Source organism: Oryzias latipes, chromosome 11, assembly GCF_053564925.1.
Source record: "Oryzias latipes strain Hd-rR chromosome 11, Olatipes_Hd-rR_3.1".
Classification (NCBI taxonomy): domain Eukaryota; kingdom Metazoa; phylum Chordata; class Actinopteri; order Beloniformes; family Adrianichthyidae; genus Oryzias; species Oryzias latipes.
Genome location: NC_136247.1, coordinates 27514665 through 27533164, shown reverse-complemented (window position 1 = coordinate 27533164; position 18500 = coordinate 27514665). Strand labels below are relative to the sequence as shown.

Sequence of the window (18500 nt, the reverse complement as noted above, 5' to 3'; positions counted from 1 at the left end):
TTTTACCACGAATGTTATATTTATTCCAATGTTTACCATTTCCCATACCCCAAAAGCAATTTGTAGAATGGGATAAGATGTTATCAAGATACATATGGAGAGGTAAAAAAACCAGAACTAAATATAAAACATTACAATAAAACGGATCAAGGTGGCAGAAATCTCCCTCGTTTACAAGACAGTGCTGCCCAGTTGAAGCCTCTTATCAGCATTCGTTGCAGGATGGAAAGATCTAGAGCTGAAGGCTTCTGAAAGAATACAATGAGAAGCTTTATTAGCTGGTAAGTATGATGATTAAATCATCATGCTTACCTGGAATGACACAGTCAAAAAATGTAACTTGGTGTAAGACTCAAAGATTCTTAGATGGTGTGCGTACGACTCAGAGTTTACCCCCAACAATTATGATGGCAGATTTAAATTATGGATTGCAAAAGGAATAACTGATTACAACTTATTTGTCAAAAAGTGAGTGTTTCAAACATTTGTTACCCCTAAAACAAAAACACAGGTTAAACTCTGAGGATTTCTTCAGATATTTACAGGTCAGGCACTATTTCAATCAAAAGATTAAAATACCCGCAGATGACCCGAGGTTTCTTCAAACTTTTCAAACAATAATAAAAACAATATGCCCTACAAAAATAATTTCAAAATGATACAAAAGTATATTGACACATACTGGGGTGAACACGTATTATGTAAAGGAAAAATGAGAGTAAGGAGAGCTCACTATTACAGAAGAGGATTTGGAACAACTATGTTGGAAACAATGAGTCACAACAGAATCAAAAACTTGGCGTGAATTCTGTTGGAAGAGCATAACAAGGTTTCTTACAACACCCTCTCAGAAAAAATACCTAGGAACAGTCAGTAAATGTTGGAGGTGTAGTAATAATGTAGCCAATCACTTCCATATGTTTTGAACTGTGTGGTTGTCACGAAATACTGGTCTGACATTCCTGAACATCTGTAAAATATATTTTCTATTGTCTTCCCATTGTCCTTTGAAAGTCTTTTTTTTAGGAAAATAGATGGCCTGCACAATAAAAGTAAAAAACTGCTCTACATTCTACTGGCGGCTAGTAAGAAAACAATAATCAGAAAATGGCTTAAACCTGAACAACCAACGGCAGAGGACTGGTTAGACAATGTACAAAGAATTTATACTATGGAAATAATTTCTCACTCACGACAACAACAACTGGATGTTTTTTTTTAAAGTACTTGGTCTAAATGGACAGAATATGTAAAGCCAAGAAGATCAGACTTTATGTGAAGTGTCACTGAAATTATGTCATACCATTGTTTTGAAAATCCCTGCTCTCTCACACGTTTGTTCTATTTTCATTTAAAACTGAGAAAGCAAGAACATTGTAATCTATTAATGCAATCTATAATTGTCGTGCTTTTTCAATAAAAATTTGTTTGAAAAAAAATCGTATTGTGACTAAAACATGGATAGTAACACAGAAATAACATGTTTTCCAGAAGTTACAGTATTGCAATAGTAGAGTAATGACATATATACACCAAGAACACCTTCATGCAGATAGAAGCTGTGTTTGATTCCTGGTTCCAGAGTTGATTCAGGATCCGTCTCAGACGTTCACTGTCAGCACGGATCAGAACTGATTCCCAGAAGCTTCACCTCCAATACAGCCTTCACTATTTCATTCCATGTGCTGATAATAGTGAAATCAACTGTAGTGTTTCTGTGTCTTTTTTGTACAAATCAACTGTTCATCAGACAAAAAAAAAAAATCTTCTTGAGATTCTTTGGATCCTTCACTTGAGGTTTCTTCTTTTTATAGACCATCTGTAAAGAAAAATTTAAAATGAGCAACAGACTGTTTTAAGGTGGTGTTCATAGAGAGAAAGAGTTTTGTTCCAAAAAGCCTTTCTCACATAATTTTAAATATTAGCTGAAAGTGGAGTCACATTTGTATGCAGAATCCCATTTACAGTTTTCTCTTGATTCCATTTGACATGTTTTGACATTATGAGCATTTATAGTAAATTTGGAGACAGAAAAACATTTTGGCAAACCCAAAAGCAGAAATGATTCTGCACCTTTTTCCACGGAAAGAAAAAATATTCTCCTGAGGTTTGTTTGTCACTTTTAATGTATATTTTTTAACTAAACATTTTGCTGCAAAGATCTTGAAACAAATTATTTTTAATATACAAAGAGAACAAATTTATTTTTATTAAAGTATATGATTATATTTTACCCTGTAAGACTTTGGTCACATTTGGGGGGGCTTAAATGTAAGTTTTTCAGAGAAATTGGCAGGTGCAGCGGCATTTGCAATCATGTAGCAGTCACGTTTTCCCGCACCTAACAGCGGGCACAGAGGATTTAAGAAAAGTTCAAATTAAACGGCGACCAGACAATTTTTTTTCCATCAGACAGTGGCTGCCTGGGCACATTAAAGTCCAGTGACAGGCGGTTGGAAGAAAGGAAGCAGCACAATAACTGACTGATAAGAGGGTCTCCAAGGTTCCTAAAATTATCTGATGATTGGCAGATTTCAGACTGCCACCCCCCTGCTCATGTGATATCGTCCCACTGCCACCGTCTGATTGAATTGTGGTTGATGCTGAGAAGAACCTGAATAAATCAGAACCTTGGGCTTTTATTGGGAGGCATGTTGTCTATAAATGAGTAAATGATAGATTATTGTGAAAAAAAGATTATAATTTGTGCTCAAAATCTGAATTGTGAATGACCAGGAATGCATAATGGCCTGCTTTTTATACACCTCCAAGCTACCGGGTGGCTGAGGGTCCATTTGATGTGGATGGTGGCCATGTGGGGACATTTCCACATCTGCCAATCGTAGCTGTTGCCGCCCGCCTTATGGCTACTATATTCATGACGTAATCCCCGGCTGACTGATTGACGCCTGGTAGTCACCTGACTGCCGCCGTCTACATTCACCACCACACCAACAACTTATCCAAAAGTCAGGCGGCAGCAGCCAATCTTGAAGATTCTGCCGATGTTTCCCCTCATCTCATTTTCTTTTTGCATCGCTGCATTGATGCGTTTGGTCATTGTGTTGGATTTAGAGTCTTTTGGAACCTTCTGCATATCTTATATTATTCCAAACATCAAGAGAAAAGATCAAAGATCTGAAGCAGGGGTGTCCAAATCCAGGCCTAGAGGGCTGGTGTCCTACATGTTTTCCAACCAACCTGCCATTGAAACTTCTTATTGGCTAAACACACCTGATCCAGGTCATCAGCAGCAGATCAATAGGGCAAGATTTCTGGAAAACCATTCGGAGGCCGACCCTTGGAGCCTGGATTTGGACACCCCTGCTCTAAATGGTCAACACTTACCATCAACAGGCTGGAAGTCTGAAACACAGTAAAAAGACGTTACAGTCAGATCATATAGACTAGAAATGACATTAATTTATAATCTAGTCTTTTTGTTCCAATGATCTGGACTGAATGGATCCTGTGATTTCATTGTTTCTCACCATTTCTGTTTCTCCAACAGCAGTAGAGGACTCCACTGATCACCAGGAGCAGAACCACTCCAGCTGCTCCTCCAACAACAGGACCAACTGGAAACTCTGATGGAGAAACTGAGTAGAAACATGGATCAAACTGACATTCAGGGTCAAAAGACTTGGCAGATCAAAAGTGTTTTAGTGACTTCTTGTTAGAAACTCCTCACATGCTTCTGTTTTAAAGATGATCTGGATTAGGTAACACTAAGGTGCTGGGGCTAAAGTTTACAATCTTACCCCAGTTTGTCTGAATCTGTGTTTTGTCCAGCGTGGAGACGATGTCTTCTGTTAGTCCAGAGAGCTGGAACACACAGTCATACCTCCTCCAGTCCTCATGTTTGATCAATGAAACGTTCAGCTCTGAGCTCATCTGGAAGGTTCCATCATGGTTAGGTAGGATCTGTCCCTTCTCCATACCCTCATGGATCTCCTCTCCATCTTTCCTCCAGAACAGATCAGCTCTGTCAGGATAAAAGCCAGTGGCATGGCAGCAGACCGGAGAGGAGGGAGTCTTCTGGAGAAAAGATACCGAAGGACTCTCTGCACAAAGAAAATAAAGGGAAAAATGTCTCCCATATTCAGCATTTATTTGTATGAACTAGTTAGTGTTGTTGAATCTACCTGTTCTCTGCAGAAAACTCCTCCCATAGTGCATGTAATCCTGAAGCATTTTAGGACACATTGATATGAGCATGTGTTGAATGTGCTTTAATCTCTCTTTGTCTGCATCCCATAAATGTTTTATCACAATAGCTTGTGTTTTTGGTGCAATCCATGTCTCGGTCTGCAGGTCCAGACAGATTCTTCTCCATCATAACTGTACTGTTCAAAACCTTTGACTTCATCGCTTTCATCGTCCCACTCACAGCCGCCTATTCTTTGGAGAATGTGAGAACCTGAACACCAAAGAAGAACACTATAATGAGGTTGGAGTCATTTAGAAATGTCTAATTTAGATTTTCATGATTATTTATTTCATTTTTATTTTACCTTTATTTTACCAGGAATTGTCTTCCTCTTTTATCTCAAGGGTAATAAAAATGATTTTATCTATTAAAACTGCTAGCTGAAAACCAGACACCTTTGGGTTTGTTTGTTTTTACCGTTAGGTCATGTTGATTTGTTTTGTAGAACATTTAACTTGTTTAAAGATGGGAACACTTTTTAAACAAGGATCTCCACATGAGAACTTCTTTGTAGAATTAAACACCGTAAATCTTCAACTTTACCTTCAGTTTGATTTAGACGATCCTTGAAAACATCCATGTTGGCCTTAAATAATTGCTGATTGCGACGACATTTATTTATATAATACTGGAAGATTTTAGGTCTTTCGTTGAATAGTTTTTTTATCCAGTCTTGTTTTGATTCAAATTCTCTCTTGATGCTGTCAAAGTTTCCAAGCTCAACTTTGTCCATTAAAGCCGTAACCACATACTCAGGAAGGTTTGTTTTCTCCAGAAGTGCCAGTGGTGATCCATTTCAGAGAGTGTTTCACTGAAGAAAAAAATTACATCTTATTTCTGCATTTATCAAAATATATTTATAAAAAATAAAGTCCCTAGAGCATCTCCTAACTGAGGACTTATTTTTATTTACTTGTTGCAAATGAATCAATGACTCAACGCCTTAAATAATGTCACTGAAAAAACAAAAAACAAATTATGATCTACAGAGCAGCCTAAAAGTAAAATTGTATGCATGGCAATTTTTGAATATATTTCATACTGAAACACAATTTCTTTTATCAAAATATAATTTACATTTTTGGGTGAACAATATATTTCCTCACAGAGTAACATCACAACAATGATTCAATATTTTTCCCTTAAATTTAGGAGAGCTCTATAATGGAATTTCAACTACACATTTGTTTTTTGACCACTTTATTCTTGAAGGGGGAAACCATTAAACATCGCCAAAAACTTATAATTATTTGCAATAAGAAAAGATCCAGACTTAACTTTTACTGTGTGTTTTTCAACTCAAAAATAAAAAAATCCTCTCCTGCGTCTTTTAACTAATGTGACTGCAAAGCTGTTTTTGATTGACAGCTGTAATCACAGACCATACAGTGCCTTGTGAAGCATAAAAGCAACAATGACCTGGAACCATTGAAAAACAACATTTTTATCATTTGTGACACAATATCAGAACCATGGCTGTTTCAACTCTGCCACAAACAGTACGTTGCTGGAAGCACAGCAATGAATCTACAGTGCCTTGCCAAAGTATTTGGCCCCCTTGAACTTTTCAACCTTTTGCCCTTTTCAGGTGCATAAAGATATAAAACTGAAATATTTTTGTGGAGAATCAACAAGTGGGGGACAATCATGAAGTGGAACGAAATTTATTGGACATTTTAAACTTTAACAAATAAAAGGCAGAAATTTTGGGCGTCCAAAATGATTCCGCCCCTTTCCTTTCAGTGAAGCAAACTTTCTTCAGATGTTCATTGAGGATCTCTGAAGGATCCAATGTTGACCTAAATGACGAATGATGATGAATAGAATCCACATGGATGTAATAAAGTCTCTGTATAAATGCACCTGCTCGATGATTGACTCAGAGGTCCGTTTAAAGCGCAGAGAGCATCATAAAGAACAAGGAACACACAGCAAAAGGTGGGGCTACAAAGTATTAACTTAAGGACGTTGGATAATTTTGCAAGCCCAATTTTTCAGTTTATTTGTTAGAGGAGTTTGAAATATTAAATAAATTCTGTCTGATTGTGTCCCACTTGTTGTTGATTCTTCACAAAAAAGTAACAGTTTTATATCTTTGTTTGAAGCCTGAAATGTGACAAAGGTTGAAAAGTTCAAGAGGACCGCAAACTTTCGAAAGGCACTGCAGATAGATTGCTGTGCTTCTAGCAATGTTCTGTCTGTAACAGAGTTAGATCTGCCATGCTTCTGATTTTGAGTCACAAATGATAAAAATGTTGTTTTAAATTGGTACTATGTCGTTGTTGCTTCTTTGCTTTTCAGGTTTCCTTTTCATTTCCAGCTGAAGCCAGTCTATGACCTTAGCTGACTTTCTTTTTCTAGTTAGTTGAATTTGCTGCATAGTGATTAATTTCAGAAACATTTGTCTCTCTAGTACAGCCCCCCCCCCCCCCCCCCCCCCCACACACACACACACACACACACACACACACTAGAATGAAACAGCTTTCTAAATGTTTTCATCTCCACAAACTCAGCTACCTATGCAGAGTTTTGTTTCTGGACGTGAACAATGACAGCAATGTCATCTGTTTTAGCTCCAAAGTAACAACAATGTCTGGTAGGAAATGTTGAAATAAAAACTGCAGCTTGTGGTCTTACCTGCAGACGCTGCATGACAGAGGAAGAACAGAGTTATGAACATCTTCATCTTTTCTGGTGAAATCAAACACAGATTATTAATCCAAGTGGTTTGGATTAAAGTTAATACTTTTCTATTTAAGGAAATATAAGTCTGGGTTCTAATGGATTAAAAAATAACAGCTGTGGATAAATAGTAAATAAAACCAGATGAGACAGTGATTGGAAAATAAGCCTGAAAAAAAGTTAATTACAAGAACGAAGAAAACCTATTCAACAAATGAAACCAAACAAAGAACTATGGAAATATGGAAGACATTTTTCTTCACCTGATTACTGTAGCTGTATGTTTAGTCATCTGGAAGAACTTTTTGATCTGCTATAGACTGTATCAATTCCTCTTCTCTGCTCTGGTCCTTTTCATCTTCGTCACCACCAGAGTCATCCTCACACCAACATTCTTTGCTGTCTGGCTATCTCCCCAACCACAACTATGCAAACACTGGTCTGTTTCAGGTTGCATTATATCCTAAAATAGAACTGATTTTTATCCTCCTCTATGCTATGCTGTGTCACTCTATGCTTCTGTCTTTTCTATCTTCATTATTCTTTTAGCAAAGTCCACCACCATCTGTCCTTCAACTGTTCTGAACACCACAGCAGGAATTGTTAAAAAACTAAACATCATCCTCCTTTTTTAGAAATCAAGAAGCTGTTTTTTCTCAACAAAACTGATTTTTACCACACAGATACTCACATGTATGTAAGGAATGTTCAGAGGAAACAGCCAAAAAGTCAGAGTGTCTGAACTCGATTCTGTTCAGGAGTCGTCAGCTGCTCAAAGAACCGAGCCCTCAGGCGTTTATCCTCACTGCAGATAGTAAATAATCCCGGTCTTTCATGGGTTCATATCAGAGTCCAGGTCCTTCTGGGTTCAGATGTCTCTGTTGCTGTGAGCTGAACAACAGATCTCTGAGCTCTGCAGGTTGTTTTCTTCTCTGTCTAAAAGCAGAAGCAGAATGTCTAACTAACCTGTCTAACTAGTCTGACCTGATTGAACCAACTTTCTGTTTCTCCACACAGTTCCTATTCTAGATCAGTGTCTCTACCTCTGTGTGTTAGCAGAAGCAACACAGGAGCTGAAGATGTCATGAATAAAATCAGAGCAATCAAGTATTTATCAGTAGTATTTATCTACTCTCCCCAAATGGTAAATGTCATATGTGGTCCTTTACTTCCATTCTTGCTGTGGTAAAAGAAATGTGTTTTATTGGATCCAAAATGACAGTCAGATCCTCTTCTGCTGGCATTTTGAATTTCTGCTTTGTCCATGAAATTGCAAAATAATTTGTGTTCCTTTTTAACTCATTCATTCTTTTATTTATCTACTTACTGTTGCAATTGTTCAAATCAATTCAATTCAATTTTATTTGTATAGCCCAAAATCACAACAACAGTCGTCTCGATGGGCTTCGAAGTAAAACATGAACTTAAAAGGATCACGAATACAAAGAGTTCAATAGAAAAATACTAAAATGAACTAACAAACTGACTAAGCTATACTGGCATCCCTGCCCTTAGACCCCCCTTCGCGGTAAGGAAAAACTCCCCAAAAAACCGGATTCCGGAAAAAACGAAGAAACCTCAGGGGTGCCCACATGAAGGAGGGATCCTCCCCCAGGACGGACAGGCGATTTACCAGAACTCTTAGAGAAGAATTAGCTTCCTAAATACACACACACACACACACACACACACACACACACACACACACACACACACACACACACACACACACACACACACACACACACACACACACACACACACACACACACACACACACACACACACACACACACACACACACACACACACACACACACACACACACACACACACACACACACACACACACACACACACACACACACACACACACACACACACACACACACACACACACACACACACACACTTCATCCAGCCGTGGTTGTGGGGACGCTCAAAGGCGCGAGTCGAGCCAGACACAGGAACCACAGCCAGGTGTAGGAGCAGGAGCAGAGACAAGGTACTCGGTCAGGTACAGAGCAGAGACGAGCCAGAGATGAGCCAGAGGCAGGATCCACAGCCAGGTGTAGGAGCAGGAGCAGAGACAAGGTACTCGGTCAGGAACTGGAGCACGGATGAGCCAACTGGAGTCTGGAAGCACTCCCACTCCCCAGGAGGGGAGAGGAAAAGAGGGACAATACATGAATCGCACTGTACCAAACAGTGGCATGGAGAACTAAATGATAAATTATGATCAAGAATAGAGGAGAGGAAGCGTAGAAGTAGAAAAGAAAAGAGGACAGAACCCCGGAGCACCATAGTTACCCCAGCTTCAACTTCTAGCAGCCTTTTAAAAGAAAAAGTTATTAAGTTTAATTTAAACAAATTAACATTAAGTTAAATAATCTCTAAATCAGTGTTTTTCAACCAGTGTGCCGCGGCACACTAGTGTGCCGTGGGAGATGATCAAGTGCGCCGTGGGAGATTGCCCTCATTAACTGCACTAACATTTTCCATCTCCAGGATATAAGCTCTTTGTTCATCCAAACAGGCCCTGATGAAACACTGAGTAGTTAAGAATATAAAGGATCTTAAAATTACTTTTTCTTTGTGTTTATTTAATTCTATTAAAGACATTTTGATAAGAATCACGGTACAGCGATTTAGCTGCAGCTATAACTGTGTAAGGAAAAGTCCCGCCCCTTTAACTGTCTCCGCCAATCATTCTTGAAGGCTTAATCACATGTCATCAGTCTGACCAATCAGAAGTGGTTAAAGTCTTCACTTCCTTGTTCTTAATTCTGCTGATAAAGTCGCTCAGTTCTAACAAAAATACCAAAAATAGAGTTCATCTCTTAGAAAAAAACAGCCGCAACTTCCTGCTTTTTCTGCCAATGGATGCTGGTGTGCCGCGGGATTTTGTCAGGGTTAAAGTGTGCCGTGGCTAAAAACAGGTTGAAAAACACTGCTCTAAATACTAACTAGTCTGACAATAAGCCTGTCAAAATAGGAATGTTTTCAGTCTAACTTTGAATGTAGAAACTGAGTCGGCCTCTCTTACATGAGCTGGGAGTTTATTCCATAAAACAGGGGCTTGGTGGCTAAACGCTCTACCTCCAACCGTACTTTTACTAATTCTAGGAACCACAAGCAGTCCTGCATTTTGCGAGCGAAGTGTTCTCATTGGATGGTAAGGGACTATGAGGTCCTTAATATAGGACGGGGCCATTCCATGTAAGGCCTTATAGGTTAACAGGAGGATCTTGAACTTGATTCTGGAATCAACTGGGAGCCAATGGAGCTAAACTAACAGAGGAGTGATGGGATCTCTTCTGCTAATTCCTGCTAACAATCTTGCTGCTGCGTTCTGAACAAGCTGGAGACTTCTTAAGGAACTCTTAGGACACGCTGCTAACAAAGAGTTACAGTAATCCAGCCTCGGCGTAACAAATGCATGGATGAGTTTTTCAGCATCACTCTTAGAAAGTATATTTCTGATCTTAGCAATATTCCGCAGGTGAAAAAAGGCAGTTCTACACGCCTGAGATATGTGAGCCTTAAATGATAAATCCTGGTCAAATAAAACCCCAAGGTTTCTAACTGTGGAATTAGGGGCTATACTTATGCCATCCAGGGAGACTATCTGAGCAGACAGAGTATCTCTGAGGTTTTTAGGACCTAGTATAATGACCTCAGTTTTTTCTGGGTTCAAGAGGAGGTCATTAATTGTCATCCAGGTCTTGATGTCACTGATGCAGGCATTCAGTTTCTCTATCTGGTCATTCTGGTCAGGCTTCATGGATAAATACAACTGCGTATTGTCGGCATAACAATGAAAATTAATGCTGTGTTTCCTGATTATGTTTCCTAGGGGTAACATATAAAGCGTAAACAGGAGGGGTCCTAAAACTGAGCCCTGTGGGACTCCATAGTTAACTCGAGTGCAGTGAGAGGAATGGCCATTTACATTAATGAACTGATACCTATCGGATATATAGGATTTAAACCACTGGAGAGCAGATCCTCTGATCCCTATGTCCTGCTCTAATCTATGGATAGTGTCAAAGGCTGCACTGAGGTCCAACAGGACCAGAATAGAAACTAGTCCCTTTTCTGAGGCCAATAACAAGTCATTAGAGACTCTAACTAGTGCAGTTTCCGTGCTGTGGTGGGGTCTAAACCCCGACTGAAAGTCTTCAAAGTGGCTGTTGTCCTGTAGGTGGCAGTAAAACTGCTTAACTACAACTCTTTCTAGGATTTTAGAAATAAAGGGCAGGTTTGATATCGGTCTATAGTTGGCCAAGATGCTAGGATCCAAACTGGGCTTTTTCAGAAGAGGTTTAACAACTGCATATTTAAAAGACTGTGGCACGTAACCCGTTTCCAGAGAGGCATTTATCATTGTTAATATGGGATCATTAATTAGGGGAAAAGTTTCTTTAAAAAGTCTAGTGGGAATTGGGTCTAACAGACACGTTGACGATTTGGAGGACGTAATAATTGATGTTATTTCCGCTTGATCCACAGCAGTGAAGCAGTCTAATGTTACAGAGGTTTCTATGGATGCCTCCATTTCTACCGCTTCAGCCTGTTCTGGGCTGATGGTAGGAATAACTTCATTTAACTTATGTCTAATATTTGAGATTTTACTATCAAAAAATGTAAGAAAATCATCAGAGCTGAGAGAAACAGGAACATGTGGTTCTACTGAGCTCTGACTGGGAGTTAATTTAGCAATAGTGCTAAAAAGAAATCTTGGATTGTTTCCATTCTCTGATATTAAGGTTGAATAGTACTGGCTTCTAGCTCTACGCAGAGCTTTTTTATAATTTAATAGGATGTGTTTCCAGATATCCAGAGACTGCTCTGAACCGGAGCGGCGCCATTCTCTTTCCAACTTACGGGTTTCTTGTTTAAGAGAACGAGTTTCAGTGTTAAACCACGGTGCTACTCGGTTTTGTCTGACGAACTTAGGTTTCAAGGGGGCAACAACATCGAGTGTACTCCTGAGGGCTTGTAAAGCATCATTAACAAAGTGGTCATTTATACTAGGACTGATGCTATGGGAGCTGGACTCAGAGTATTTTCTCAGAATATCACTAAGTACTGGCTGACCTGTGTGTTTAAACTCAGACACAGAACGGTCAGTTAAGGTTCTTCTAAGCTGTTTCTTATTCACTGGGGCAGAAGGATGTTCCAGTGTAAACTGGAAGGTAATCAGAAAGTGATCAGAAATGATGGGGTTAAGAGGAAGGACACTCAGCTGGCTGATCTCTATACCATGGGTTAGAACAAGGTCCAGGGTGTGCTTATGACAGCGAGTGGGTTCATTCACACTTTGGGTGAAACCAACATCATCTAATAAAGCTGCAAAAGCCTTTCCTAGGCAGTCACTGGGGTCATAATGAATGAACTGATTAACAGGAACTTTAAGTCAAAATAACAATTTAGGTTTTCTTGTTGTGGTTTTACAGTGTTTTACTCTTAAGTATACAGATTTTTTTACAGTGTACCTAAAAACTGAATATTAGATGTTGGAAATAAAATGTTAAATTCTTACAGCGAGTCATGGGTCCAGCCAGAATCAGAAAACAGAAAACTCCAAGAGAAAACTTGAAAACTCTGAAACAGTTTCTTCTCTCAGCTTGAAGATTCTTCTGATTCTGTTTTTCTAAAAAGCAGATTTAGTTTTTTCCAGAATTCTATTCAAACCGTTGTCATGCATGCTACAATTTCTTCATGACTAAACAGTATTGCAGCAATGTTTCTTTCTAGAAGGACAAAAAGGGAAGTTCTTTATTTGAACATGATGATTATTTATAATCTACATTTCCAAATGTCTGTTTTACTAAATAATCCAAATATCAGAGAAATAACAGTGATTTGGTCCAAATGATTTGAGGTTGGTATGAAATAATATTGTAGTATTTAGTCTGAAGTTTTTCTGCTCACCAGTTTGTTGTAATCCATGATCAGAGTGCTGCTCTTTGTCACAATGTGACGTGACAAGAGTGGCCTGGTGTACATAGGAGGCAGATGACTCTTAAGTTCAGGAACAGGTTTTATTCTCTGGTCTCACACTCTGGCTGCACAGCTCACACATCCCTCCCTTCACACTGAAGCTCCTTCTCTTTTATGGGCTCCAGTTAATTGGCTGGCCACACCCAGGAAGGAAATCACATTTAAACAAACATTTCAAACATTTTGGTTTGTCTGAAGATTAATAACCCCTCTTGTTAAAGTAAAATATGTCCAACACAAGAGGCCCTCAGCTCTCATCTGTCTGCCCAGCTGTTGGACAGGACAAGTTAAAAAAAAACAAACAAAAAAAAACAAAAAACAAACATTTCAAATAATTACAACAAAAGATAGAAATGTCTTGTAAATAATACAGTTAAAGTCCTGCAAATAAAGACATACATAAATAAACAAACAACTGAAATCATTACAACAAAATGTATATACAAAGAAATCCAAATTCTTTCCACTTCCTGTGCCCAACTATTAAACAGGAAGTAAAGGCCTTGGCCACCATGTTGTTCCTTGGGCAACAGGAAGAGAAGGTGAGAAACATTACAAAAATCAAAGAAGTCTTGAACATGTTGTGATTATGCATTATGTGTCTAAAAGTGATGAATTATGATAGACCGGTGACAAGTAGATAACTACTTTGTCACACTCTTCATCATCTAAAATCTCCATTTCACTTTGTTCTCTTCCATCTGGATGAAGATTTCTGCTAAATTTCACTCTCCAATCTGCTGCAGCTTCAATTTGTGTGAACATCTTTAGAGATCAAACTAACTGAGCAGACTTCACTGTTTCCTGATGAAAGCAGTCAGCTCTGAACTGCAAACCTTCAGGAAGTAGCAGCAGAACAAACTCCACTCATGTCATTCACTCTTTCATGCACTGATGCTGCAGAGAGACTCCCATTCAATTCAATACAACCACTGGAAGAACTTCAACACAAAGATTCAGTTACTATCAACTATAAGTTTGAAAAGTCACTAAAATGATCAAATGTGCAGATACATCTTGAGGCAGTGTCAGCATTAAGGAAACAAATCTGGCTCACTGTGTGGTTTGTGGTATGACAAATAGTGGAAAAACAACAGATCAGCAAAAGGAGAAAACCAAGAGAGTTTTAGTTTTAAACAACTTTCAAAGAAAACCAGTGAAATAAAATGACAAGAGATGATGAAGATGATAAAGTAATTAAGGTTTAGCACCAAAGAGTATTTTTTCACAAGATATTATTTACAGGAAAAAAGAACAAAAAGAATGATTAGTTTTTATTTGATTTTTTTTTCTAGAAGAAATTATTGTAACATGTACGTGTGACATATATGATTTTAGTGAAAGACTCATGGTTGAATAATTGAGAAGTTAAACGTTGTGTTCAGTTTTTTTTTCATCTCTTCAGTTTGACTCTAACAGGAAATGGTTTCTAATGAAATGTGCTGTTAACAGTTTGGTCATGTCTAGATCCATTCCTTCTGTTTCTGAGAAAGACGGCTGCAAATAGCAGCAGCAGCTCAGTTCATCTGCAGCTTCCTGCCAACAAGCTTGCTGCTTCAATTCCATTCTGTGACCTGCTTGTGGTGACACTAGCATGCCTCATAGGTCTTTGCTGGGCATATGGAGGTGAGATCTACATTTCTCATGGAGAACATGCAGAACAAAGACTGTTGCATGCTCTGGAACTTTCAGTGCTGCCTGGTCTTTGAGTTGAAAAACCTTCAAGTTGCAGCATTTAAAGCAGGGCTCTCATAATCCAGGCCTGGAGGGCCGGTGTCCAACACGTTTTCCAACCAACCTGCCGTTGAAGCTCCTTATTGGCTAAACACACCTGATCCAGGTCATCAGCAGCAGATGAGGCAGGATTTCTGGAAAACATAAGATAAGATGAGATGAGATGAGATGAGATGAGATGAGATAGGACTTTATTGATCCCCAGGGGGAAATTGGGTTGTCACAGCAGCCAAAAACAAGGAAAAATAGCAGTTGGAAAGTACGAAAAACAAAGTAGCGATGATTAAGAATAAAAATAATACAAGGTGGAAGTAAAAGTACAGGTCATAAATGACGGATTAAATAAGGCAATAAATAGCAGCAGCGGTTTTCAGCAGTCCTAGACCGTGTTATTGTATAGTCTGACTGCTGTTGGGATGAAGGACCTCCGGTAACGCTCTTTTTTGCACTGTGGGTGCAGCAGTCTCTGGCTGAATGAGCTCCTCATAGTCCTCACCGTCGCATACAGGGGGTGGGAGGGGTTGTTCCGGATGCTGGACAGCTTGGTCAGCATCCTCCTCTCACCTACAGAGTCTACTGAGTCCAGGGGACAGCCCAGGACAGAGCTAGCTCTCTTGACCAGCTTGTCCAGTTTCTTTTTATCCCTTTCACTAATGCCTCCACATCAGCAGACCACAGCATAGAAAGTTGCTGATGCAACGACAGTCTCATAGAAGGCCTTGAGTAGTGGCCTGCACACACCAAAGGACCTCAGTCTCCTCAGGAGGTGGAGGCGACTCTGGCCCTTCTTGTGCAGCACCTTTGTGATATCTGACCAGTCCAGTTTATTGTTGATGTGAACACCAAGATATTTGTACACATCCACCCTCTCGATGTCCAGTCCCTAAATGACCACGGGGGGAGACTGAGAAGCCTTTTTCCGGAAGTCGACCACCATCTCTTTCGTTTTGGTGGCATTGATTTGAAGGTGATTGAGTTCACACCAGTCCACAAAGTCCTTGATCACTTTCTTGTATTCCAGATCGTTTCCCTCTGACGCGCGTCCAACGATGGCTGTGTCATCGGAGAACTTCTGGATATGGCAGCTGTTTGAGTCATGGTTGAAGTCAGATGTGTAGAGGGTGAAGAGAAAGGGAGAGAGCACTGTCCCTTGTGGTGCCCCCGTGCTGCAGACCACCTGGGCAGACACACAGTCCTGGAGCCTCACGTACTGTGGTCTGTTGGTGAGGTAGTCAACAATCCACGAGGTCAGCTGGTTGTCAACCCCCGCACCTTCCAGCTTTCCCCTTAGCAGTGATGGTTGAATTGTGTTGAAGGCGCTGGAGAAATCGAAGAACATGATTCTGACAGTACTTCCAGGTTCCTCGAGGTGTAGCAAAGTTCTGTGCATCAAGTAGATGACAGCGTCATCCGCTCCGATGCCAGGTTGATATGCAAACTGCAGGGGGTCAAGCACTGGGCCCACTAGGGGCTGGAGGTGATTCAGGATCAGTCTCTCTAGGGTCTTCATTAGGTGAGACGTTAAAGCCACAGGTCTGTAGTTGTTGGGCTCCCTTGCCTGTGCAGTCTTTGGTACTGGGACCACGCAGGAGGTTTTCCACAGCACAGGGACCCTCCTCATCTCGAGGCTCAGGTTGAACATGTATGCTAAAACTAGGCAGAGTTGGTCAGCGCAGTCCCTGAGCAGTCTGGAGCAGATGCCATCTGGCCCTGTGGCTTTCCTGGTCTTGATCCTCCTAAGCTCTCGGTTTTATGCAATGCAAAGTAGGGGATTGTGGAGGGTGTTGTGGGGGGAGTGTTAATGTTGTCCTGAGGACGTTTGGCGGCACAGACGTTGAAAGGTAGATGGGGGGTGGGAGCTGTGACCGGCATATTGGGGGTTTCGAGTGGTCCGATGATGGCTGGGTAGTTGTGGGGGAGTGGGCCCTGGATCAAATCTATTGAAAAATGAATTGAGCTCGTTAGCCCACTCTTGATCACCCTAATAGACCTTTTTCACACTTCCGCATTTTTCGACCGGAAATACGTCAATGACGTGTAAAACAACTTCCTGTTAGCGTAGCAGCAGATATGAAGAATGGCAGAGTCGAAGAGTTGCAGTTTCTGTTGTGTTCCAGGCTGTTCGTCTTCCAACCAAAAACAGTCCTACCTTTCATTTCATTATTTTCTTCTGGATCCAAACCTGAAACCAAAATGGATATAGGCGATCCGAAGAGATGAAGGGCATAGTTTTAATGTAAACACAGGTAGCACCCTCTGCTGCCGGCACTTCGCTCCGGATTGTGGTGCGGCTGCGCCGTTCGTCGCCTGAAGAGTGGTGTTGCCCCGAGTATTTTCCCTTGGAAAAACTTTACTGCTCCTTTGAGAATGGAGTCAGTATATGACAGAAACGTCAGGCTATGCAGCTATGCTGTGAAGATGGCGACACGGTGGCTAAGCTAAGGCAGTAAATGGATCAGGACTACGGGACACACCCACCTGCAGGTAAGGTTGTTCATAATGTGTTTAGTTAACGCTAGTCAACTATGTGTACCGTTATTGGATAAATGCATTTCTACCTGAACAAATGAATGTTTATAATAAAAGCTGTTCATGCTCTCACCTATTTTAATTACATGTATTTAACTAATTTTGAGCATTTTGTCATTAACAAAAATAAATGCCACTGCCACTTTAACCATGCCACTGTTCTTTAGCACTGTTTAGACTACTGTTATTCTTCCTACTATTACTGTCTTTATATCTATTTTTAAGTCGTTTATTTATTATTTTATATGCTGCTTGCACTGTGGGGTGAGAGGAAAGCAATTTCATCTGTGCTGTATGTCTGATGGATGCAGCATACTTGACAATAAAGCTGACTTTGACTTTGAAATGAAATGTATTTGTAATTAAATACTTGACATACTTTTCAAAACATGATTACTGTGTTGTGTTGAAAGGTAGCATAAATATATTAAGACTGGTTTTTAATTTCTTTCCAGGTGCTCTGGATGAGGCTTTGATTACATCCATGACTTAGAAGCCAAGTTCCTTTGCTGGAGCCAGGAGACGATGTCATGGCGGACAAAGAGTTCCTCGTTCAAGACCTGCTTACTGACATTGGATCTAAGATCATGATTCCACCTTTTAAGCTTTCAGCTCCATCAGCAAGGAGGAAACAGAACAAACGCAGCCATCACCCGCCTCAGAATTATAGTGGAAAGAGTGATCAGCAGGATAAAGTCCTTTCACATCAGGGACTCTCCCGTGCCGCTCACACTGATGGGCAGTGTGAATCAGATCTGGCTTAACTGCCGTGTTTTGGCAAATGATCATGGACTTTTGTTTTGAAGAGTGAATTAATGTTTGGTATGTAAATAATGTATAATGTGCAAATAGTATGGAAAAATTTAGTGTTTCCACATATTCTTAAAATCTAATTAAATATAATTGTTATATTCGTAATATTTTTCTGTTGAAATGAGACTTTGACTACACAAAAAAATTAGATGAACAAATAAAACAATTCTGGTCAAAATTGTGCCTCATTTAATTTTTAGGTATGCGTAACAACAACTGATTAATCACAACTCAAATAACATCAAACATTTACAATAAAAAATAACATTACAGATCAACAGTAAGACAGAAGGCTGAACTGATTGTTAAATACAAGATAAGTGTAATTTAAGGTATGCATTCATGCATTTGCCATAATATATATCCAAGTTCTCTTTCTTTTCATCTCAGGGGGCTGCACCTGGCATAATCTGCTTCCAGATGCCATCATATATGGATCTGGCTGTGGTCCTACACAAGAGAAACACAACACACAAAAGTTAGACATAAGTGCATAACTACATTTAGATTTAATTCATTATAT

General features: G+C 39.8%; 1 long non-coding RNA gene and 1 pseudogene across 2 annotated transcripts; one reads left to right on the top strand and one right to left on the bottom strand.

Annotated features, from left to right (window-relative positions):
• Nucleotides 1-8539, bottom strand: LOC101173719 (major histocompatibility complex class I-related protein 1-like; annotated as a pseudogene). The gene is made up of 8 exons (XR_013658951.1): nt 7587-8539; nt 6851-6904; nt 4754-5021; nt 4146-4420; nt 3762-4064; nt 3492-3599; nt 3349-3366; nt 1-1819 (listed from the first exon to the last, which is right to left on the bottom strand). The product of XR_013658951.1 is annotated as a major histocompatibility complex class I-related protein 1-like (transcript).
• Nucleotides 8540-16984: 8445 nt separating this feature from the next.
• On the top strand, nt 16985-18155 carry LOC144995417 (uncharacterized). Its single transcript, XR_013658956.1, has 2 exons — nt 16985-17119; nt 17620-18155. It is a non-coding gene; the product is annotated as an uncharacterized LOC144995417 (long non-coding RNA).
• The last annotated feature ends 345 nt before the right edge of the window (nt 18156-18500 follow it).